The sequence below is a fragment of the Carassius auratus genome, chromosome 24 (assembly GCF_003368295.1).
Source record: "Carassius auratus strain Wakin chromosome 24, ASM336829v1, whole genome shotgun sequence".
In the NCBI taxonomy this organism is placed as follows: domain Eukaryota; kingdom Metazoa; phylum Chordata; class Actinopteri; order Cypriniformes; family Cyprinidae; genus Carassius; species Carassius auratus.
This window is the reverse complement of record NC_039266.1, coordinates 5065042-5088744: the sequence shown is the minus strand read 5'-3', so window position 1 is coordinate 5088744 and position 23703 is coordinate 5065042. Positions and strand designations below refer to the sequence as shown.

Sequence of the window (23703 nt, the reverse complement as noted above, 5' to 3'; positions counted from 1 at the left end):
CAAGGACCACTGGTGCAAGAACTATGCTAAATTTGAAAGATCCTTCCAAAATCATAAGCTCCAGTAAAATAAAAGCTATGGAAAAACATGTTGTAAAAAATTAGGGACAGTGCTGCAATTAATGCTAAAGCATTGCATAGAGATTGCAAAGTTAATGGCTTTTGCACCACATATAAGAGAGTACATGAGATACCCAAAAAGCAGAACTGAATATTCTCCTTCATTTCCAGACTTACTGTATGTGTGTGACACAATCAGTGTTTATTCATTTTAAATAAACATAAATCTGAACATATTTTTAGCTAATTACTTCAGCATTGTTGCTAATAACCACTCAAAGAGACTATTTTGCCAATTGAAAGCTCTACCACTTCAAATTACTGATCCTTTTTATTTTACAGATTTTTACCAATCATTCTGTGGCAACCTGGGCTTCATTTCCCATATAACAATGCAACTTGCTGCTTAACTACCATAATGTAGTGCATCATTGGAGAAATTAACTAGTTAGTCATCATTGTAGCCACAGTCCAAGAGCTTAAGCTCCAACCAAACAACTTTGCAATGCTGTTTGCAAATATTTGAATGTCCGTTGGTTTGCGAAAACACTGTTCAGTGTTGTTAGCAAAGTCCCATATTTGGCGTAATAACACTTTTGTGAAATTCACCCTGGTTGGTTATTCTACATGTCAGTTTCTACTGTACTTGTCCAAGTGGATGATTCTTGGCCCGAATGAGCTTAAAATGACACGTTTTAACAGGCTGTAGTACTGTGAATTTTGTTTGAGTTTATCCATGAAGCTCATAAGTCAATACGTGATTTAGGCTTATGCCAATAGTCAAAACTATGGCTCTATGAAACTAGTGATAAAGCTGCTTTAACTCTGTTTTCTTGGAAATATGCTCACTTCCCTGTTGGGAAATTGCTGATTTAAACAGATTTACCATATCAAAATTTACACCATATAAAACATTGTATAACACATTTTAACTTATGGATTTATCTCTATATCAACAGCTGCGGATTACTGATTTGACAGATCTGTATGAATATTGCTTCCTGACCAGCGTGTTCCTCACAGGCACCTGTTGACTCCTGTGTTACGCACTTTAACTGTGCAGTAACACATCCCTTACCTGCAATTTAATGCAGACACCCTAATTAAAGTAACTGTACAGACGAATTGCTGCATGACGGAGATGAAAGACTGAGGACCAGACTGAATTTCATTCCATCAGAGTGTCGTGCTGTCTCATACATCCACTTTAATTGCAGAGAGGGTAATTTTCTTGATTGCTGCCTTGCAGATGTTTAATGGTCGTTTCATAATTACATGAGTCGGAAGTTGTCATCTCAAGAACAATCAGGAACATTCTTTCTCAGCGTGCTTTTGAGGCTCAAACAACGCTGCTTTAATTGGCGTTCTTTTTTAGTTCCAGACAGAAAATGAGCAGTGTTTTTGTTCAGTGGATTTAAATGAATATGATATTACTGAGAGAGATGACATGTATTATAAGTGAATCCATAGCTCTTTTTCATCACTTACAGCCTCAGGCCTGAAACTCTATGCAAGTATGTGAACGCAAACACTTCTAGCTATATAAGCTCAATTAGATGCGTTGTTGCATTCATAAAGCAATAAGTTAAGGTTTCTTCCTAATAATTTTTTGCAAGAGCTGCTAGTGTGGAGCATGTAGCTTGTTTACAAAAAAAAGTCTGTAGCATTGTGCATCCTTTTTTATTATTTCCTTTTACCATCTATTATTTTCTGAAATAAATTTTGGACTATAAATGTTTCAAATTCATGTTTTTCATCACCATTTGACATTTTCCCCTCAAACAGTGATATAACTGTTCATACAACATGCTGTGTTTCTGTGACAGTCCAAAGTGAAAAAAAATTAAGTCTGTTAATCTGTCATAGTTATTATAACAATCTACCTGAACAATATTGTATCCAGTACAGACATTTAAAGGAAACTCTATTGCTCCCTTGAGTACCAAAATTGATTACCACAAGAGAGGCAAAAAATAAATAAAATAAAATAAAAAACAACCTTAAGGATTGTGTGTCGTCCAAACGTTTCCATACTGGTTTACTTGCGTAGATTATATTTGTGGCCTTATCTACATCCACCACATTCTGCTGTGTGTGTGCTCGAGAGGTGATATTGTGTTTTGGGGTAGGTGACTGTATCAAAACTGATCCGCTCACAAACTGCTACGCATTCTGTCCCACAGGAAGAGATACCGACAGATTTAATATTCGGTGTGTTATGTATTCATCTGGATTTAAGACAAACAGCAGCGGCTCAGTGTTGGTTTTGCCCTACGGGACTGATTTGCTGTAATTTGCAGTGTGTAGAAACGCACTGACGAGTGGAGATGGAGAACTCTGTTGCCACAGGCCTGTCATGTACACAGCTGTCTTAAGCTGATAGTGGTGGTTTGATGATTACTTAGTATTTTTTTCTGTATACTGTATATGCGCACTCATTCAAAACTCTGATACCATTGGCTTTCCATTGACTATTTTTTCTGACTAATGTAGCATACATTGCTTTCACTTTGCACTGAATAAAAGTGTTAAAGTTGACATGAAATGAATCATTTACTTTCTGTATATGCTGTCCTTGTCATATTATGAGTGATTCACATTCGCGTCATTTTCTCTTGCTTCACCTCTAAAATGACTTTCCTTCTTGGCTGATGTCACTTATGTCTCTTATTTTCCAATCTCTCCCTTTAGCCCTGTCTTAGAGAGGCACCTTCCACCATCCAATCAAGTCCAGGTGGACAAAATCAAGTTGTAGTAGTAGTAGAGATGTAGTATTTCAGTGTTCACAGTCTTTTGCAATTAGATCCATCCATGCTTTTTCATACTGAAAATAAATAAATAAATAAATAAAACAAACCTTAATATGCAAAACATACAAATGTTTGGTAAAATTGTCTAGAGGGAACTATTTTCAACTTACTTTTCATTAATGAATCTAATGTAAATATAGATTTATAATAAGCATTTCACTGCATCTGCCATCTTGGATGACAATATTTCCTACTGAATCTGTTCTGAATTGCAGTGCATTATGGTATTACATTTTCAATATATGGCCAAAACAAGGCATTGCATAATTTTAGAAGCATAATTTTGCTGCCTACCCATTGTAACAGCTATTTTATCAGAAGTGTGCCTGTGCCCCATCTCACTTTGCTAATGTGACATATTACCAAGTCTACAATAAGAAAAACATTCAGTGAAAAAAAAAGGATCTACATTGAATTGGGCTTGATTGTATTGTGAAAAGAGGGGTTTCTCATATCAAAATGGAACCTGACCTAAATGTGAGCTTGGTGGGCCACTCCCCTCATTTTAGCACCCAGGGGTGTCCAGTCCTGGTTCTGGAGGTTCAGTGTCCTTCAGAGAATAGCCACAATTTGTAGATTATAAACAGATTCTAGCAATCCTGAAGTCTTTGATTAGCTAGTTCAGGAGTGTTTAATTGGTGGTGGAGTTAAACTCTGATAGACAGTGCCCCCCAGGAGAAGGACTGGACATCCCAAATCAAATAAGGATATTCATAAATAGCATCAGACAGAAAATAATTTCCCAATACTTGCAAAGCTACCTTAATTTTTCATCTCATATTTTAAGAAGTACTGTATCATTTTGCTGCTTAACATTTTTAAACAACCTTTGTTTTAGAAATGTGCCTGTGCCCCATTTTACTTTGCTAATGGGACATATCATGTATACCATAAGAAAAATGTTCAGTCAGAAAAAAACAACAACAAACTACATTGTATTGGGATTGCCATACCAGAATGCATTCTGACCTGAATGCAAGTGTTGTGGACTATTGGCAGCTTTTTTTTTTTTTGGCAGTAAATTTGCCAGTGTTGTCAAGGGGTGTCCAATCCTGGTTCTGGAGGGCCAACATCCTCCAGAGATTAGCCCTAACTTGGCTCATACCATACCTGCCTGGAAGATTCTAGCGAGCCTGAAGACATTGATTAAATAGTTCATACAGTATGTGTTGTGTTGTGGGGTGGTGTTGGAGCTAAACTCTGAAGAACAATGGCCCTCTAGGAGCAGGATTTGACAGACAGCCAGAAAGAACGATTACTGTATTTCAATGACACTGTAGGTTGTATTTTTTTTTTTTTAAATTACTAATAAAGTAAACAGGATCCCGATTTTATATTGAAAGTAGGCAGTTTACTAGGGGCTGTATCTGAGCTTGTGTTTTTTTGAGAGTTTAGGTTGTGTTGGTGCACTGCCATTTCAAGTCCTCTACATTTAATGCCTTTAACCCCTCTTGACTGCCAGAATAAATATTCATCGTAGGTCATATTAACTACCAAATCGAATCCATTATGCGGCCAGGTATGATCCGTGCCAGCTGAGCATCTTTTGTAGTTCTGAGAATTTCATGAAGGTCAAGCATTTGAGCGTCTGGCTGGGCGCCCGTGCTCTCATGGAGCCCAGAGACTGGACAGCTCCATGCAATCAGACCGCTCTTCCATTAGCTTCACCCGGCTCTCCGACCTTCCTGCTGCGGGACACGGCAGGCCATTTCACATCTAAATCAGACAGCTGTACAGCAATTACCATCAGCACAAATTTACCTGCACACACATCTCGCACCCCAAATCTACCGCCTGTCTCATCCCACTCGGCTCACACTTACCTCCCTCTTGCTCATTTTAACTCAAATCCATTCTGTCTCCCTCAGTCCTGTTTTACCTCTCAGCTACCTGCCTCGGCCGCAATTATGCTACAAACTTGATTCGTTGAAAGTGCTGTCAGTAGGGGCTTGCAATGAGTTAAGTGCACTTTGCAGAGGGTTTTGTTTTGAGGTTGAGATGTTCATCATTGGGCATAACGCATTAGTCACCTATTATTGGGAAGAGGGTCAATTTGGCACAATGAATTGGTGAGCTGAAATAGTCACATGCACCAGTCTCCAGAGACTGTGGCAGGACGTTGAGATGCAAAGAAAGCCTCATGCTCATCCTCAGTTGTTAGTGGCATTAAATCAGGGCTCAATTAAAAACTCTTGCTCTCAGATCCGCACGGTTTCTGATAAAGGGGGGAACGGAAGACCTACATTTGAATTGCAAAGGTGTGTTTTTTTTCCCTCTGTAATTCTGCGTGCTTATCCTGCTGCTTATCTCAAACTATACGAGACGAAGACTTTTAATGAGTTATTTTATTACGTTCTCTTCAGAGTCTTTCCCCGCTGGCAATCTCACCTTTTAATATCCCGGCTTCTCTGCCTACAAAAGAATATACCCAGGCAGAAGCTTATCTGGAATTTAAAATGCATGTACAATAATATGGGGGGGTTGAAGCTCCTCTCTGGGACTTTTCAGAGTCTTTATTGGGGTTGGGCAGTAGGAGGTGACGGTATGATGGTGTGTTATTTAATATGTATTGAATGTACTTTGTATCTGGCTTAATATTCTGAAAGAGTCCAGCTTTGTTTTCATGCTTTCAGCTTGTGAAGATGATTCTGTGCTGCAGAGAGAGGTCACTTGTTACCTAAGTATGGTAATTAAGATTTATATTTTCACTTAAACTGACGTGAATGCAATGTGAATAAAACTGAATAAAAATAATGTAAATCAAAATTTTTAAACGTGGAAACATTTGCATGACATCCACAAGGATGCCAGAAAGTGATGTAACTAACCATAAAAAAGGACTATTTACATGGAATATAATCCATCCATGGGAGTTTCTTCTATAATGCTTCAGAAGTTATGAATTTAGAATAAAGTGTTCATCTGCCTAGATCTTCTAAAGGGAGGATTTAGACTTCCAGAACTTTATTACAAAGGCTATTTGTAGTAAGTGCAAATATTGATAGATACTATGTGTAAATAGCACAAAAAGGACAATTTGCAACTTAAAGGAATAGTTCATCCAAAAAAAACAAACAAAACAAAAATCCTGTCATCATTTATTCACCCTTAAACTTCTTTGAATTTCTTTCATCTTTTGATTCCAAATATAACAAACTATACATCTATACTGCAAAAATCTTTTTACAAGGAATCCAAGAGGGTCTGGCTGCAGACTTGCACTTGCACTCTCAGACTTGCATTCTCAGACTTGCACTCTCAGACACTTGCACTTCCGTTAGTGACGTCACTTGCAGTCTTTATTTTTTATTTTATAGATTTTTTTTTTTTTTTTTTTTTTTTTTTTTACGTTTTGTTTGAATTTGAATTTCACAACATTTTATAACAGTAGCCAGGTGGTGGAGACGAGAAAAAAATAAACTAAATTACAATGTCACTTGCAATCGCTACTTTCAGTCCCTGCTACCTGCGACACTTGCAATCGACACAAATCGTGCTTGTTGCCAATGGAGACAAGAAGCTGTGGTGGTGAATAAACGCAACGCGCAAAGTTTCGCGTTAAGCATTTTTCCATATAGAATAAACTGTCTACAACTCGTTTATATCACTGTCTTTGTCCATTAAACACATTATGTGTTTTATTTATAATGATTTTCTATAGGAGGAAAACGTTTAATGTATAATTTAACGCACTGCGTTCTGAACTCGTCTGCTTGCCTGTACGGAGCTGATCCTTTTAAAATCACTTAATGCATTTCATAATGCACGTTCATATTTGCTGGTCTGTATATACTTTGAGTCAACAACAAGACATATAGGCTATGCCTACTGAATTGTCTTTATCATCTTAGTCTGTTATTAGGCCACATTAAGTGTTCGCATTGTGTTCATATCCATCTGCTTGCCTTATTGTACATTAAATAATAATTATATATCGAATTTGGCCTTTTAATTGAACTTAACGTATCCTAATACATTATGCCATATTAAGTGTTTGTTTTTTTCGACAGGAGGAAATCGCTTAACGAAAAACTTTGTGTATAGTAGTAGGCCTACTAATTTAGTTTTAATCGTTTAATCACCACCACAGCTTCTTGTCTCCATTGGCAACATGCACGATTTGTGTTGACTGTAAGTGACGTCACAGGTAGCGGAGGGTGCAAGTAGCGATTGCAAGTGGCATTGTAATTTAGTTTCTTTTTTCTTGTCTTCACCACCTGGCTACTGTTGTAAAATGTTGAGAGATTCAAAACAAAAACGTATAAATAAATAGAAAAAAATAAAAAATAAAGACTGCAAGTAATGTTGCTAGCGGAAGCACAAGTGTCTGGGAGTGCAAGTAGCGATTGCAAGCGACATTGTAATTTAGTTTCTTTTTTCTTGTCTTCACCACCTGGCTACTGTTGTAAAATGTTGAAAGATTCAAACAAAAAGTTATCAATAAATAGAAATAATAATAATAATAATAATAATAATAAAGACTGCAAGTGACGTCGCTAGTGGAAGCACAAGTGTCTCGGAGTGCAAGTCTGAGAATGCAAGTCTGAGAGTGCAAGTGCAAGTCTGCAGCCAGACCCTTCTCAAGGAATCAGTCGAGTTTTGGGCTTTAGTTGAATAATTTCATATTCAGAATCAGGACTGGGTATCGATTCAGATGTCCCGATTTGATTCAATTTTGATTCACAAGCTTTCGATTCGATTCTCAATTTATTTATTTTTTAATTACACTCTGTGAATATAGTTTTTATACAAATGCTATTGAAAAAAAAAATAATAATAAAAAAGGTTTTTTTTTTTTTTTTTTTTTATGCAAATGGTGAATTTATCATTTTTATAGGGTACTTTTTTTAAACAATAATAGTGCCATATAAAATGTTCTTATTTTTCAGATGAAGGCATAAAACAATTTAGTTTATCCTAATTAAATGAAAAACCCATTTATTTATTTTTTGGCAAACAAAGTGCTGCACCACAGAGATTTACTGTTAAAGTTAAAAGGAAAACAAATGTGATTAATTATTAATATTTATTAGTAGTAGTAGCATTGTTGTTACAATGAGTCTTATGACTACTAAATAGTAATATATTTTTCACAGTTTCTTCACGTTTAAATAAACTTTTATTTTGACGGTTTGCTGTGAGGACCTTGCAGCCGCTGTGTATGTGATATGCCGGTAGTTTTGTCAAATTAAACGATAAAATGCTAATGAAATGACTCTAAGAGCAGGTGGAGATGAAATCCGTGTATTCATGTCTTTATAGTGAGATGACAGAGGCTGAGGGTCATCTGCGCTTGCGTAAACAAAACAGTGCATTGCACCATCTGCCATTCATCGATATCAAACCGACGTCTTTTTAAAAAAAAATGATTCTTCGAAAAATCTATTTTTTTGCCCAGCCCTATTCAGAAGACATCAGATATGGTTGCATGTGAACCGAAGGGAACTGAGTCCAGGGCATATTTGAACAGATGTCAGAAGAGTGTCTGGCTCTTTCCTGCTTGTATATGTGTGCTTGATGCATTGTTAATGGTGGCCTCTAGTAACTTGCTGCAGCCAATGGACTGTAGTCCTCACCTCTCACATGCTTGTTAGAGCTGATGTTGTGAGTTATTGGTGTATTGCTGAATTGACAGCTATTTTCTTGCTTGTTCCTACTGGGCTGACCCATTTTCCCTGTCACATGCTTGCTTCGTCGTCCTCTGATGATATTTTATAGTTTTACATACAGACTCCTCTCGCTGACTTTGTGCAGTCACCTCTGTGTTTTCAGCTTTGCGATTCTTGTGTGTCTGCATTCTGTATCAACACTTTTAACACTCATGCACTCAAGTACAGAATACAAATGCAAATTACAATAATATTTGATTTACTTGCACTATTAGTAATTGTTTATGAATGAGAAGGAGCTGACTGACTAATTAAGGGGTCCAATTCAGTGGGGACATCAGAAAAAAACAAAAAATGTGTCAGTTCAGCATGTTCAGCAAGTTGTTGTTGTTGAACCTTATAATCTATTTAGGCTAGTACAGACGTTGCTTTCTGATGCGTGATAAAACCTTTTTATTATTATCATTTAATAATGTGTCTTTTATAATGTTGTCAACAGCTGTGAGAAAAAAAAAAGTTACACAAATAGGCACGCATACTATCCCTAGAACAGATTTAGACAGGTGGTGCTGGAGGAAGTGGAGGGTTTCACAGAGAACTGCATTTGTTTGGAAAAGGCCCTTTTGATGCGAGTGAAACCAGCAGTGACAAACTTCAGTGCATCTTCAGTATTATACATTTGCGTGTATGTAGCTTTATTTTAGACTTGTTCATTCAGTAAATGTATAGAAGGATGAGTATAAATTCATGGTCTGTGCGTGTGTGTTTGAAGTTAAGCGCAAGGACGTTGCATACTGTACAAACTACATCAGAACAAGAGAGAGGAATTACAGACAGATTCAGCATGACAGAGGAAGACAGAAGGGAAGACAGAAAACTCTCTGCAGAAGGAATGTGATCTCCAGCTGGTGCTCAGCTCATCACAGATGAGCAGAGGCGTAAACTCATACATTTACATCAGTGCTTTGGGGACGTGATAATATGAAACAAAAGTCAGAAGGAGTTTGTTTCAAGCAAACAACTCCACTCTGAAATCAGAAAAGGAAACGTTTCAAGGAACTGACCCACACTGCACATCATTTTAGCATGAAATTTAGAGTTTATAATCCTCGCTTTACACACTTTAATTTCATAGCAATTTTACAGTTGTACAATCAAAACGATAAATAAAATGTACTGTATTTAGATTTGATGCAACTGTGGTACGAACATACTATTTAAAAACTATAAACGATTTCTTTGAAATTGGCCATGAAAGTGATTTATTAGATTTGTGATGTAAAATTATTAGTTGTGTTTGTACAGTATCCAACAGGAGCCTGCAGTCCACATAAGCTGTGAATTCTCTGCGTACCCAAGTCATTTGAATGAGTTTATGGAGTGGCAAATTAATATAATTACGTGGATCCCTGGAATACGTGATTCTGATTGGTCAGTCATTACGAGGTATGTTATTCCCTGATAACAATCGCCATCATTAGCAATCAGTAGGTCATACAGGTATTTGAGATTGGTACTTCTTTAACATCTCTAATATCACACTGCAGTCCTATCTCTCTCTCTCTCTCCCTCTCTCTCTCTCTCTCTCTCTCTCTCTCTCTCTCTCTCTCTCTTTCTCTGGTTTCATTTAAACACAATTGCTTTCATCTTATGCCTCAGTTTTTGGCTGTATTTAGAGTAACATGAAACTGTAGGACTTCATTGTTAATAGTAGGCTTGCATAGTATTGTTAGATACGTTCATCTTTTTGCTAACAGTGTTGCTAAAAAATAGTTGGTAACATTTTATAATAACTGCATGCTATTAATCATTAGTTAAGCATTAGGAAACAGTTAATTCATAATTTATAAAGCATTAATAGACATTTATAAGCAGTTTATAAATACAGATATAAATGCTTTATACATGATTTAAAAGCATATCTATAATGTTTTTAATAATTGTTTTTTCATACTTTATTAATGATCAATTTATCATTTCTAAATTAAGTATAGCATTATTTACACACCAGTTATTAAGGAGTTGGCAGTGGTTCATAAGATCACTTAGAAATTGTAAGTAAATGATTAATAAACTATTTAAATGTGCATTCATACATCTTTTTATTCAGACATATAGTAATAGTTACTTATAATGTTAATATATGGTTTATTAACATGTATTTCTACTGTAATTCAGGGTTAATTCAGATAGTTATTAAACGTATGTAGTTGTTAGTTAACTATTTTTGTGAGCTCATCTAAAGTGAGGACTATTTATGCCTTGTAAAGCTTTTACAAATGAGATTTTAAGGCTGTTAATATTTCTATGTTCTGTATCACTGTGTTGTGATTTGTTTCCGTTTTTTGTTTAGAAGATAACTGAGCCTTTAAATATCCTTTATAAATGCTTTACAAGGCATAACTAGTCCTCACTTTAGATGAGCTCACATAAATAGTTAACTGACCACTACTAAATGCTTTATAACTACCTGAATTTACTACATTTCTTGTGATCTTATGAATCACTGGCAACTCCTAAATAACTGGTTTGTAAATAATGCTATACTTCTTGAGAAATGATAAATTGATCATGAATAAAGTATGGAAATACAATTATTAAACACATTATAGATATGCTTTTAAATCAAGAATAAAGCATTTATATCTGTATTTATACACTGCTTATTACTGTCTATTAATGCTTAATAAATTATGAATTACCTGTTTACTAATGCTTAATTAATGATTAATAGTGTGCAGTTATTATAAAGTGTTACTAAATAGTTTTATGCACTGTAATGGATTTAAGATCATAATTGGGTTAGAATAACATTGTATGTCCTGGTCTTTATTTATGTGGTGAAAAAGCTACATAATTAGTGATGTGACTGTACATTATGCCTTAAATATCTGTCTTGTCTGAACTTTGACATTACAAAGTCTAAATTGAATTTGTTGGGAACAGTTTTACTTTGCAAAAGCTTTGCATTTTTATATATATCATCTTAAATACTTTGTGGGTAATTTGTAATTGTGCGGCAGGATTTGTGTGAGTGGCAGCCTTGGGCACCTGCACCCTATCGTTATGAATCATCATTACTGATGCACATGCTCAATGGAATGTTGGCATGTGGGTTATTTCAAGCATAAAGAAAGCTGTCCGCAAATTGTTTGCCAAGCGGAAAAATGTGCTGTTGCTGCCACTTTTTGATTACTGAAAATCAAACTGGGGAAAAAAGTGGTAACTACATTTTTACGTTTTCTCAGATAAAGCAAGTTTTGAATGTCCATTAAAACAGAGACATTTTGACGTAAATAAACCATGTTGAAGGTACACATAATTTCAACATTCTTGAGCAAACTAATAAAAGTAAAAATTTCAGGGGATTTCAATTTGTTTTCCAATGCTTGACAAATCTTGCGTGTGGTATTTGTACATATATATTTGTGCTTAAACATTTGGAAGACACTGAGACATTTAATGGCTATTCATGACAAAATGTATGAACATATTTGCCATGATAAATTAATAAACATCGTCCTTTGATAAATTAATAAATTAGATAACATACCCTGTTAAAGACATCTCTATAGACCATTGGTATACAGGTTGTATTTCTACAGATGGCATCAAGCATGAATTGCAGCATTGATAAATTATACACTCGTGCTCTTTTATATTACTTGAGGGTTATGACTGTGCTGTTTTTGCTGTCAAAAGTAGAACAAAGCAGTTTGTACTGTGAAGTTCGGAGTATATCTAAAAATGATTTGTCAGTTGTCACCATTCTAGAGTTTTGTAATCTCTGTTTCTAAATGACAGCTTATAACAAATAATCTTGCACGAGTGTTGCACGATGCTGTTTCTTCTAAAGGCAACATTTGTTTTTCAGTAGCACTTTTAAACAAATTTTAAGAACTAAATTTGCAGATGTTTTGTCAGATATGTATACTACATTAAAGTGGATTAGAAGTTTACTTTTATTTCATTCAAATAAGGAACATTAAATTTGAAATGTCCACATGCTTTGCTCAGGTATACCAAAGGCCTTCTCTCTAAATGGTTGTCCAGTTGGATCTAGCAAAGCAGTGAAATCCTGTCCAGGTTTTGTAACCTTGTAGTTTGGAGTTCTACTGAGGCAAATTCTGGTAAGTGCTCCATAAAACAGAGACATGCATTCATCGAATGCAAACATTTACTGGATGAAGAGCACATTTGGTTTTCTTTTCTTTTCTTTCTTTTTTTTTTGTCATTTTTAAATGTCAGTATGTTTTGGTTGGAACAGAATAGCGGATTGAATCTGTTTTACAGTGACAGAAAAGCATGTGCAGTTGACATTTAAAAAGAGAGGCTTGTGAAAGTGTCAAGCAAACAAGACAACACATTATTTGTGTGTGTGTTTATTATAACACTAGTAGGGTCTTAAGGCCTGAAAGTAAAAAAAAAATAATAATAAAAAATAAATAAAGACATCACCTATACATTTATTTACTATTAACAACTTGTTTAGGAAGGTTGCAATCAATCAACCAATAATCACACATGCAAAGTTTGTACGGCATTACTGTAATTTTCAGTGAGCCTTGGTTTCAGAGAGCTTTTTGGAAATACACATCAGAGGAGGGTTTGACATAGACAAAAAGCCATGTAGAAAAGTACTTTTTTCTGGTGGTGTGTCTGTAATGCTGTGCGGCTATTTCTCTTCGAAAGGCCCTGGACAACTTGTTACTATCGTAAACTCCATCAGGTACCAGCAGATACTACATCAATACCTGACTGAGTCTGTCAGGAAGCTTAAAATGGATCTTCCAACAGGAAAATGATCTAAACACACCTCAAAATCACTTGCTTTACTACCCACAGAACGGACTGAGCAGTCCCTTGACCCAAACATCCCTAGAACACCTGTTGGATGAGGTGAAGACGTCATAATACCATATGAAGTGATTTAGTTTTACTGTACTTTAAGTATTAAAATGTAAAAATATATGCAAGTATACAATTTCTTTTCTTGTTTGTTTGATATTTTTCTCTTGTTAAATGTCAACTGCAATTGCGCTGTGCTTAAATCTTTTCTGTCACTGCATAAAAGATTGAATCTGCTTTCCTGTTCCAACCAAACACAGATACAGAATGTCATGTTGAGACATGAAAATGACAACAGACTGAAAGACTAAAAAGTAAATCAAATATACTCTTCCTCCAGCACATGACTGCATTTAAATAATGCCCAGCTCCATTTTTTTGTCATATACAGTATTGTAAAGAAACAATTTCAATTTCAGTACTTAAATACCTTCAGTATTTACAGAAATAAGACACCTACAATATATTTTAAGATGTCAATACTTGTTTTGGTTGTTTTGTAAACCACCCAGAGATGTTTGAAGACCTTAAATGATCATAAGTGTGGTGAGATGCACCAAAATTGTAGACTGCTGACTGTTTTTAGCTTAATGACTGGTACGATGGTTTCCCACATATAAATATATAATTTGCTGGCACAAATAGACACCCACCTTTAAACATTAACTGGCAATGAGAAGGGCTTTGCTTTCTACATTGAGGGAAGAGATTAGCACTGCTGTAATAATAAGCTCATTTGTGTTCTTCCTCGCCTCTGAGCAGGAATAATAGGCTGGCATGTTGAATGAAGACAGCAGAACTAATCGCGTTTGATGGCTTGGCTGGCAAAGGAAGATAATGAGTATGTGTGCATGGACACAAATAAGGTGTCCTCTTATCTCTGATCTTCTGCTCCTTTCTGATCTGAGTCATCTATCTATCTATCTATCTATCTATCTATCTATCTATCTATCTATCTATCTATCTATCTATCTATCTATCTATCTATCTATCTATCTATCTATCTATCTATCTATCTATCTATCTATCTATCTATCTATCTATCTATGTTAAATGTTTAACCAACCTTCTGAGCAGTAAACCCAACCGCTTGCTTACGGAAACTTTTTTTTAGGGCACAAGTGTCCCAATACTGATAATTCAAAGTTCACTTTTTCAAAATTCTTGAAGTTGTCCTAAACAATTTTTAGCATAGCACTGAATTTTTAGATTTAGTGTATATTCAATATAGTATTACTGTAGAAATTTACAGTAGCAAAGTTATTCAGTTTTGTATAATGTTAGGTTTTGAACTGGAAAGAGCAATGCAAATGTAAAAATTGGCCTATAGATACATAGAGGATGGGTGGTAGTTGTGTCTAAATGAGAGAAGAAATTTGTGCAGTTAATGAATGCATTTTTTCCAATGCAAGAACAGATTATCTACCGTTTAACACACATCTGTGCTGTTGTGTTCCAGGAGTGAAGAGCTTTGAAAAAGTGACCTAAGTATTGAGACATGGGTCCTAGTGATTGTAAAAAAAAAAAAAAAAACTAAATTAGACCAATAACTGATTTCTAAAAGTTATGACCAATCTTAAAGGAAAACGTCTAAGGAGTCTATGTAACCAGCGTTTGGTTATTACACTGGCTGACATTCTGTTATACCTGGATTCATCAAGATATTGACATGTTTTAGTCAGAGCTCTATGTGCTTGTTTTGATGTTAAATGGACCCTAAACTACAACCAGCCAAACCAGAAATGAAATGCACAATATGCTCACAGACAAATGCTTTCTCTCGCTCAGAGCAAGCGCTGGTGCATATGCACTTAGTTGTCATGACAACAATACTTTAATGACTATCCTGAGTAGGGAAAAATCATTTCTAAACTTATTCCTTTTCATGGAATGACTGATTTGAATGGAGACATGGACACTTGTTGTGGTTTCACTAGTTGGGGTCTTTTAGAACGCTCTTTATGGGGTACTAATTATTAGTAGAAAGGTCATTTTGATGAAACCTGCCAAAACGCTGTACTTTAAACAAACACATATAAGTAAATGTAAAATTAAGTACTTTGTATTTTTACTAATGTAAAAATTAAAATCTGTACTTTTACTCACATAGTTGATTTATGTACTTTGCCCAGCACTGGGCTAAAGTTAAAAATCTGAAGTCTAGCTAAATTATTAATTGTTCTGAAATAAAAACGTTCAATTTTGCACAGCATAAAACCATAGAACACAAATACATGAATGTAGTATTGCACACATTATTAGCTAACCTTAAAATTCTAGACAAATTTATTTTGAGTCACGCGAGAGGAATCTCTGCACCAGTTATTTTTCTAAAAACACGTCTTTGGCCTGAGAAAGGTTGGGGATCCCTGTTTTAACACAGTGTCTTTTCTGATTGTGTGTGCGTAACACTGCTTCTTTCATAGGAACTCCCATTCGGCAGATTTCATGGCTTGGCGCTCACAGGACTGATATGCCCATTTGCGTGGTATTTTCTGCAGCACTGCCATGCTGGAGTGTGGAGCAGTGTTCTGCACCGTGACGGATCAGCCCCAAAACTCTCTCTCTCTCACACACACACAAACACATGCACACACACACACAATGTGGCAGTTTTGTGTGTAAATGCACCTGGAAAACTGGTGCATATGCATAGATACATTTCTAGACTGTCTGCCTGTGATAAATGGTGGGAAGTGATGATTCTGTAATGAAGCTTGAGCAATTGTGCATGAGGCTGGTTGGTCTGTAGAATCATCATACTGTACAAATCAATGTGATTACTGTGATGAACAGAAAAAATACAGCCAAGTATGGTGACCCATACTCGGAAATTCATGCTCTGCATTTAACACACACAGAGCGGTGGGCAGCCAGTGCCGTGCTCAAGGGAACCTCAGTCATGGTATTGAGGCTGGAGAGAGCACTGTACATTCACTCCCCCCCACTTACAATTGCTGCCATCCCAAGACTCAAACTCACAACCTTTGGATTATGAGGCCGAATCTCTAACCATTAGGCCACGACTTCCTATCAGCAACAACAAAAACATATCTGGACATGTTCTGTGCTGATTTGTGGAAAAAATCAGTAAAATGGATTATAATTTTTATGACAGCCAGGATTGCAATTTTCCAGTCCAAAGCCAATTGGGAAAAATGAAAAAAAAAAAAAAATGCATTAATAAATTTATTAATTGTATTATTATTATTATTTTTTTTTTTTGTAAATGCTATACATTTGTATTTGTGACATCTAAAAACGCAGATAAGTATAAGATAATATCTTATGCTTTTAAAATCCCTCAGTTAATCATTCAATCAGTTAATGGAAAATATCTCCACAATACAACAAAATTAGCACAATACATTGGAAACAAGCCGCAACAACAATTCTTACGTTTTTTTAATACATTTTGTTCTAGATTTTTTTTTTATTAAATTCAATTTTAAATATGTTTTTTATTGTTTTTATTCATTGTTGTTTATTAGCTTTAGTTTACTTAGTTTTAATAACCTTCACGTAGAACTTTATAAATGGTGTGTGTGGCAATTGAATTGAAACTTCCTGTGGAGTTTAGTGGATACAGGATTAAATGTGGAATGGGTTTGTCTTCTGTACAACTATAGCAGTTATAGATTGTTTTCCTCCAGTGAAAAATAAAGTAGTGGCAATGAGCAATGCTGATGTTTGTTACATCCCAGCCACAATACAACCCCAGCTGGAAGAGAAAGCTGTTTATCTCTTCTAATGCTAACAACACTGCAGTGCTGCGTTCATTTCTGTGCAAGCGACACATTCTGTTTGTTGTGTGGTATTAATGGTTTTAAAAAGGAGCGGTGTGGCGTTGTTCTGTGTAGCGACCGGCTGAAGCGATCAGGTCTGTGTTTCTGAGTCAGAGCACAGTGCTCTAGTCTCTTGGGTAATCTCAGTGCTGGTGGTTTGCCGAGCTGAAGACTTTGACATTAAAGCTAATGTAACAGTGAGCGATTGCTTTGGCACCTCGAAACGGTGTGGAGCTTTTTGTAAGACCAGTGAGAAATATGATTTGGAAAGCCATTTTAAACTTCATTTTCCCCACAGATGTGTGTGTCAGTAAACACCCTACCTCCACTTTGTCTTCGTAACACTGTGAGTGAATAAAGGGATATTCACACTACGGCTAGGTGACATACCCGAATGTTTTCAGGATTATATTTAGCTTGATTATGTTTCGAAAGGTGTTTTTTATTTATTTTTTTATAGTATAACAACTATTATTTCAACCAAATGGGTTGATCACCAACAAAATATTTCTGGAGATTAACCATTATAATTCATCCAAAGGCCAAGTGCTGCAGATAATTACAGCCAGGTTTGCTAGGTCCTAGAAATATTTCCAAAGACAATGCAAATCCTGCACAAAAAATACAAAAAAACTAGCCCAATTTCCCCTCATCAAATCATAACCAACAGTTGTGGGATTCTCATAAAGACTCTTAAAATAAGCATTTTAATTTGATTTAAATCTCACTTGGATGAATTTAGCTAGTTTATCTGTAGTATGTACATATTTATTTATTTAAAACAATTTAAACAGCTTTTTTAAGCTTTTAGTTCTTTGCCTTTGCGTTTTAATCTATTTCACATGTGAGCTATGAATAACACTGTCACAATGCGATACACAATGTGATGTGATAGGTTAACTTCATTAAACTGCAAAAATTCCTGATGTGCATGAAGTCAATCAATACACGTTGGAAAATGTATCTATTAATTTTTTTTCTTTTTCTACAGATGAATCAAAGTTGTGGTACATTATAAAAATAGCCCAAGTGGCATAATTTTTCCTGCAATGGCATTTACAAAATTAAACTGCACAGGAAAACCATGAACCTGGCAACACAGATGACAGCCATGCTGATATTCACATATGACTGCACACACAACAAGGTTTTGAATGCGTTTTGACTTTTATACAGTTTGTTAAACCAGAAATCAGAGTTTTTCTGAATTGGTTTCATATTTATTCAAGAAACTGGTATGTGTTTTGGCACGTTTGTTTGAAAAGAGGTCAAAATAAGTGTTGTCTACGATTTGCACATTAACTAAATGCACATTATTAATGCACTGAACATTATTTCATTTTCACATTAAAAAATTTCCATTAATTTATAAAAATCTGTCAAAAATTTATATATTCCATAAATCTCTATGATATGAAAAGGTTTATGATGTCTGCTAAATTGGCAAATAACCTGCTATAGTAATGAACTAATCACATTATTGTATGTTAACCAATTAAGTTTGGAAACATATACTGTAGAACTTGCATGGAAGTCATTTTGTTTCAGTTTACTGTTAACTACTGTTTTGAATAAGTTACTACATTTCAAAGACATCCTACTGGGTAACTTGAGTAACTTTAGTCAAAATATTGCAGTTATTGTTCCAAATGAGCACACAGCAGGATCAGCTGCATGTTTATGAGCAACACACTGTGATGGGATTTTTGAATGAATACGAGATTTTAAACAAATCAGTTTAATTAATGTTTCAGATGTTTTTTGTCTATATATAACCTTCTCCAGGAAATTGGAGAACAGGACCTTTTGAGAAATACTAATAATTCAGTTTTAGCTATTTTAGCATCCCCACCAATACATTCTACAGAATGACAGCCTGTTTGAAACAACAAAACACAGACCAGCGAAGTAAAACAAACAGTGCAAAGTCCCAATCAATCAAATCTGAGGACTAGAACTAACTGTTGTACAAATGTTAGATAAAGAGCCTATGACAGGTATCCTCAAATCTGGCCCACAAGATCCACTTTCCTGCAGAGTTTAGCTCTTAACACATCTGAGAATGCTAATCGATGTCTTCAGGATCATTAGAAAATCACAGGTAGGTGAGTTTGATCAATGTTGAGCTAAACTCTGCAGTGCATTGGACCTCCAGGACAAGATTTGAGGAACCCTGTCCTATGAGCTTTCACATTTGAGTCAATATCATTCTAAAAACCTATGTGATTGTATTATTTGGTTACTTTATCTCATGTTTCATTCTGTTCATACTTACAAGACTTCAAGTTTTTAAGATTTTAATCATACATTCATAAACCATGAGTTAACATTCTTACTTGCATATTTATTAGGTCAGTAAAATTGATTGGATGAATGCAGCATTCTTGCCATACTCTTTTTGCACTAGAATTTGATATTAGCAGAGAATAACTATTTCATAAGCCAGGGTTAAAACTGATGCTACAATAAAAAAAAAATAAAACTGATGCTTCGATTGCTAAATCGAAGGTTAAGAACATAGTTAACCCTTTAAAACCGAACGTGTCGGCGCCGACACAATTTACCATGCGGTATTAATGTTTTCATAACTCAGCAACCGTTTGCACTATGAAAAAAAATCAAATTGCGTCTGATAGAAGACATCTTGCGCTTTAAGACAATATACAGCTTAATACGGTAACTGCATGCTTTCCAGCAGCAAATCACAGCAGCTTTCGGGGAGAGGGGGAAGGGCGGAGTTGAAGCGGGAGATACAGAGCCCAGCAGGTTTGAAAGTTTGAGAGTGTGAAATATAAACAAAAACGAACAAAAAACATGGCGAAAAAAGGTTTTACATGAGAGGAGGCGATTGATTTGATCTCTGATGACACCTGGGAAGAGGCTGAACATGATTCATCGGACCCGGAGTCTGTATTCAGATGTTGAGGCGTATGCTGCTGGCTTTGATCCAGTCGTGGATTGGTAAGTGAAGCTTATTTATTTGTTTCTTGCTGATTAATCGATGAGAAATGAATAAAATAGTCAGACTCCGTGTTTCTGTACGAAAAAACACGGTTTCACACACTTATATGTGCGTTGCAAACATTTGTAAGCGCGCATGTGCATGCATGCGTTCATATTTGCTCATGTAACGTTAGCGTTATGTCTATGGGTGCGTGTGCATGCATACATAATTTTCTGTGTGTATGTAAGTGCATGGACATATCTGTGTGTGTGTGTGCAAGTATGTGTGCGTGCGTGTGTGTGTGTGTGTGTGTGTGTAAGTAAAGGTGCGTGTGTGTGTATGCGAATGTGTGCGTGCATGTGTATATGTATGTTTGTGTGCATGCATGTGTGCATACGTTTGTGTGTGCTACTGCTAATGTGTGCATTTGTATATCTGTGTGTTTGTTTATGTGTATATCTGTTTGTGTGTATCTGTGTGCACATGTATCTGTTTGTGTATGTGTGCATGTGTGTGTCTTATACAGTCTATGATGTGTGTGTACGTACGTGCATGCGTGACTGTGCATGCATACATTTATGTCTATATCTGTATATGTGTGTGTGAGTAGGTGCATGTATGTATGTGTGATTGTGTGTATGCAAATGTGTGTAAGTAACTGCAGGGTTTATTTTTATTATTTTATTGTATTATTATTATTATTATAGTTATTTATTATATATTTATATAATTTTTTTTAAAAATTTTCTTACTAATAAATTGCTTCATAATAAAAAAGTATTTTTATGTACATATATAGTGAGTTTGTAACACATGTTGCTTCTTTTTTTAGTGTGGCTTCTCCAGTTATCTACGAAGAAGCAAATGGGCCATCTACATCGAACACAACACCATCTCAGAGGGGCCGGGGCCGTGGTCGCAGCTGTAGCTGTATAATAAGTACATGGGGGGACTTGACACCTCCAACAAGATGCTCAGAACAAAGTCGGTGCCCCATAAAACAAGTCATATGTGACCATTTTCCAGCATTTCCTAGATATTGCAGTGACCAACAGCTTCATTTTACACAAAGAGCTGTGTGCCATCCACCATGATAAGCTCATGACACGGCAAAACTTTCAGGAGCTGCTAGCTGCTCCGCTCACAGATGTTCCCCTGGATGGCCGGCTGAGAGAGAGATGCGATCATCTGCCTGTTCCTGTGAGTGATACTCAAGACCTTTCACAAAGTTGCATACGATGCAAAAGGAGCACCCCATGGACATGCCAGGAATGTGATGTGGGACTATGCTTGCAGTCCTGTAGACAGGAACTGCTTCAGAGAGCCCCACATTTAAATGACTGGATTGAAGGATCCAAAAACGCCTGGAGAACTGGAGTACCACAAATGGCTCCTGAGTGAAAACCGTGCAATCCAGTGTCTCAAAAATACTTGTATATATGTATTATAGTTCCTTTTTCAAGATTGAGGCATTAGATTCTTTCGATCATGAGTTTTCAGATTTTTTCTAAATAAAAACCAGTACAATTTCTTCCTGTTTTTAATTTTTTTGTCTATTTTAATTCTATTTACTAACTCATTACACTAAATAATGTACAATAACTGTAATTTCCTGAAAGCCTATTTTTTTCTGAAAAAAATGACACCTTACACTTGAAGATACCACATTATGTTATAATTTTATACTCAATAAACCAAAATGAGTGAAAACGGCCAATTTTAGCCTTAGGTTCTAAAGGGTTAAGGCCTTTTACAGCAGACACACACTTTTTTGATGCATTGAATCTTGAACTTTAAGAGTTCTTTCAGTCTACGTGTTACATTAAATCCTCAGACTTTGAAATCAACAACAGATTTGCCTTTATTTCGAAAGCTCTGGGGTGTTGCGTGGATTTAGAGGTAGGATTTTAAAAAGGCTAGATCTTTAAAAATCGCAATTAAAATCTTACATTTAAGAGCCAACAAAGGGATGACAGTACTATCTAAGCTCAAAGGCTGGATTACCAGTCAGTCTGCTGCTCTTCCGCAGCTGTAAAAAAGAAAAAAAGGCCAAAAAGGTTCTGTTTAAACTATTGCTGAACACTTAGCACAGCCTTTCGGCATCAAAAGTTCTCTTAAAAGAGATAACAATTACAGCTAGGAGCCGTTTTCCCAAGGGTGTAATGTAATTGCCTGTTTTGCCATGGCCTTACTGTTGTTTCACGGCCTTTTGCTTGATGAAAGTCCCGGTGAACATACGCAATAAAGAAAGCAGACTTTCAATCTCCTGAAATATGAGTTCATGCTAGACTGTATCGCAGGGGGAATTAATCAGTGCTCACTCAAAACGCTTTCACACGTATACTGAACTTAATTTCACCCAACCATTCCTGTTCTTTAACTGAATCTCATAGTTTCTGGTGCTTGTCCCCCGTTTCCTTAAAGTGCTTATACAAATCAGGCATGCTTGAAAAGTTGATGTCGTTGTTAAAGTTCACCTCAAAACTGAAAATGTAGTCATTAATTACTCATCCTTATATCACTGCCAAGCTGTATGCTGGTACTCTTTCTGTAAAACAAAAAGAAAGTATTTTCGAATAACTTTTAAATGGTGATAATAATAACAATGATATGCTATATTTATGACATCAGGATAGAGACAAATTAAAGGTCCAGTTTTTCATGCTTTTTTTAAGGTTTAGTTGTATTTAAAGTGTGCGATATAACGTGTTCATGTTTCGCGTGAAAAAAAACCCCACAGTATTCTTCGCGCAGTTTACTTATATGTATACCGCTGTTTTCACTGTCATAAAAATGGGCTGATGACTTCCTTGTTCTATAACTCCTTCAGAAATACGTAACGAGTTCTGATTGTTGTGATCTGTTGTGATTCGACAGCAGCTTAGTGCATGCTGCCCTCCTGGAAACTCGATTGGGCTAGTGGTGGATTAGTTTTGAGAGGCTAGTGAGCAGGATTTGTTTTTTCATAACCTGCCAATCCTGATCTGACACACGTGCTGAAGATGTACTTCTAATCACAGGAGCGCCTTCACAGACGAGATGCGCATGAAAATCGCATAAGATTTTTTGCACAGCCCTACCATCTAGTTAACAAAGCTAAACAGCGTTGCCCTTTGTGTAATAAGTTACAGAAACTGTTAAACACACCAACTTAAATAATAAAATACACTTACCGGTTGTTGTCCATAAACAACACCTTCTCCAGGCAAAGAGGGAACTGCTCTATCTTTCAAGAATAACATTTTTGTGAATCTGGCATTAAACTGATTGAGATTGAGGAAGCTGTGCTCAGCAAAATGTGCTGCACATAGTTTTACATGTGGATTATAATTTTCGGGAACCGGATTAAACGTTAATTGTAACCATTGATCTCTAAGTTCAGCGTCCCTGGGAAGGCCAAACAAAAGTGATTGGACTCTGAGATGAAAATAACAATGTTTCGACGACATGGCGCCAAACACAAACGCAACTCTTCCCCCTTCTCCGTTAGAGCGCAAACAAGACCACGCCCCTTTTTGTGTATTTCTGTGGACGGAGGTTAGTCAAAAAACTGTTCTAGTGACGTCATTATTGCAGGAAGTAGAGGGATGTAGTCCAAACTGGTCGTTCGATGTAGGCAAATTCTATTAAATAAAATATCTGGCTTGT

The 23703-nt window shown here is 36.0% G+C and overlaps 1 protein-coding gene and 1 long non-coding RNA gene across 4 annotated transcripts in view; both read left to right on the top strand.

The window, feature by feature from the left end:
- Positions 1-23703, top strand: part of dpp6a (dipeptidyl-peptidase 6a) — a 345025-nt gene that overhangs the window by 138649 nt on the left and 182673 nt on the right. The gene's annotated exons all lie outside the window — the stretch shown is intronic.
- Positions 19648-21586, top strand: LOC113042167 (uncharacterized). Its single transcript, XR_003275546.1, has 2 exons — positions 19648-20072; positions 20888-21586. It is a non-coding gene; the product is annotated as an uncharacterized LOC113042167 (long non-coding RNA).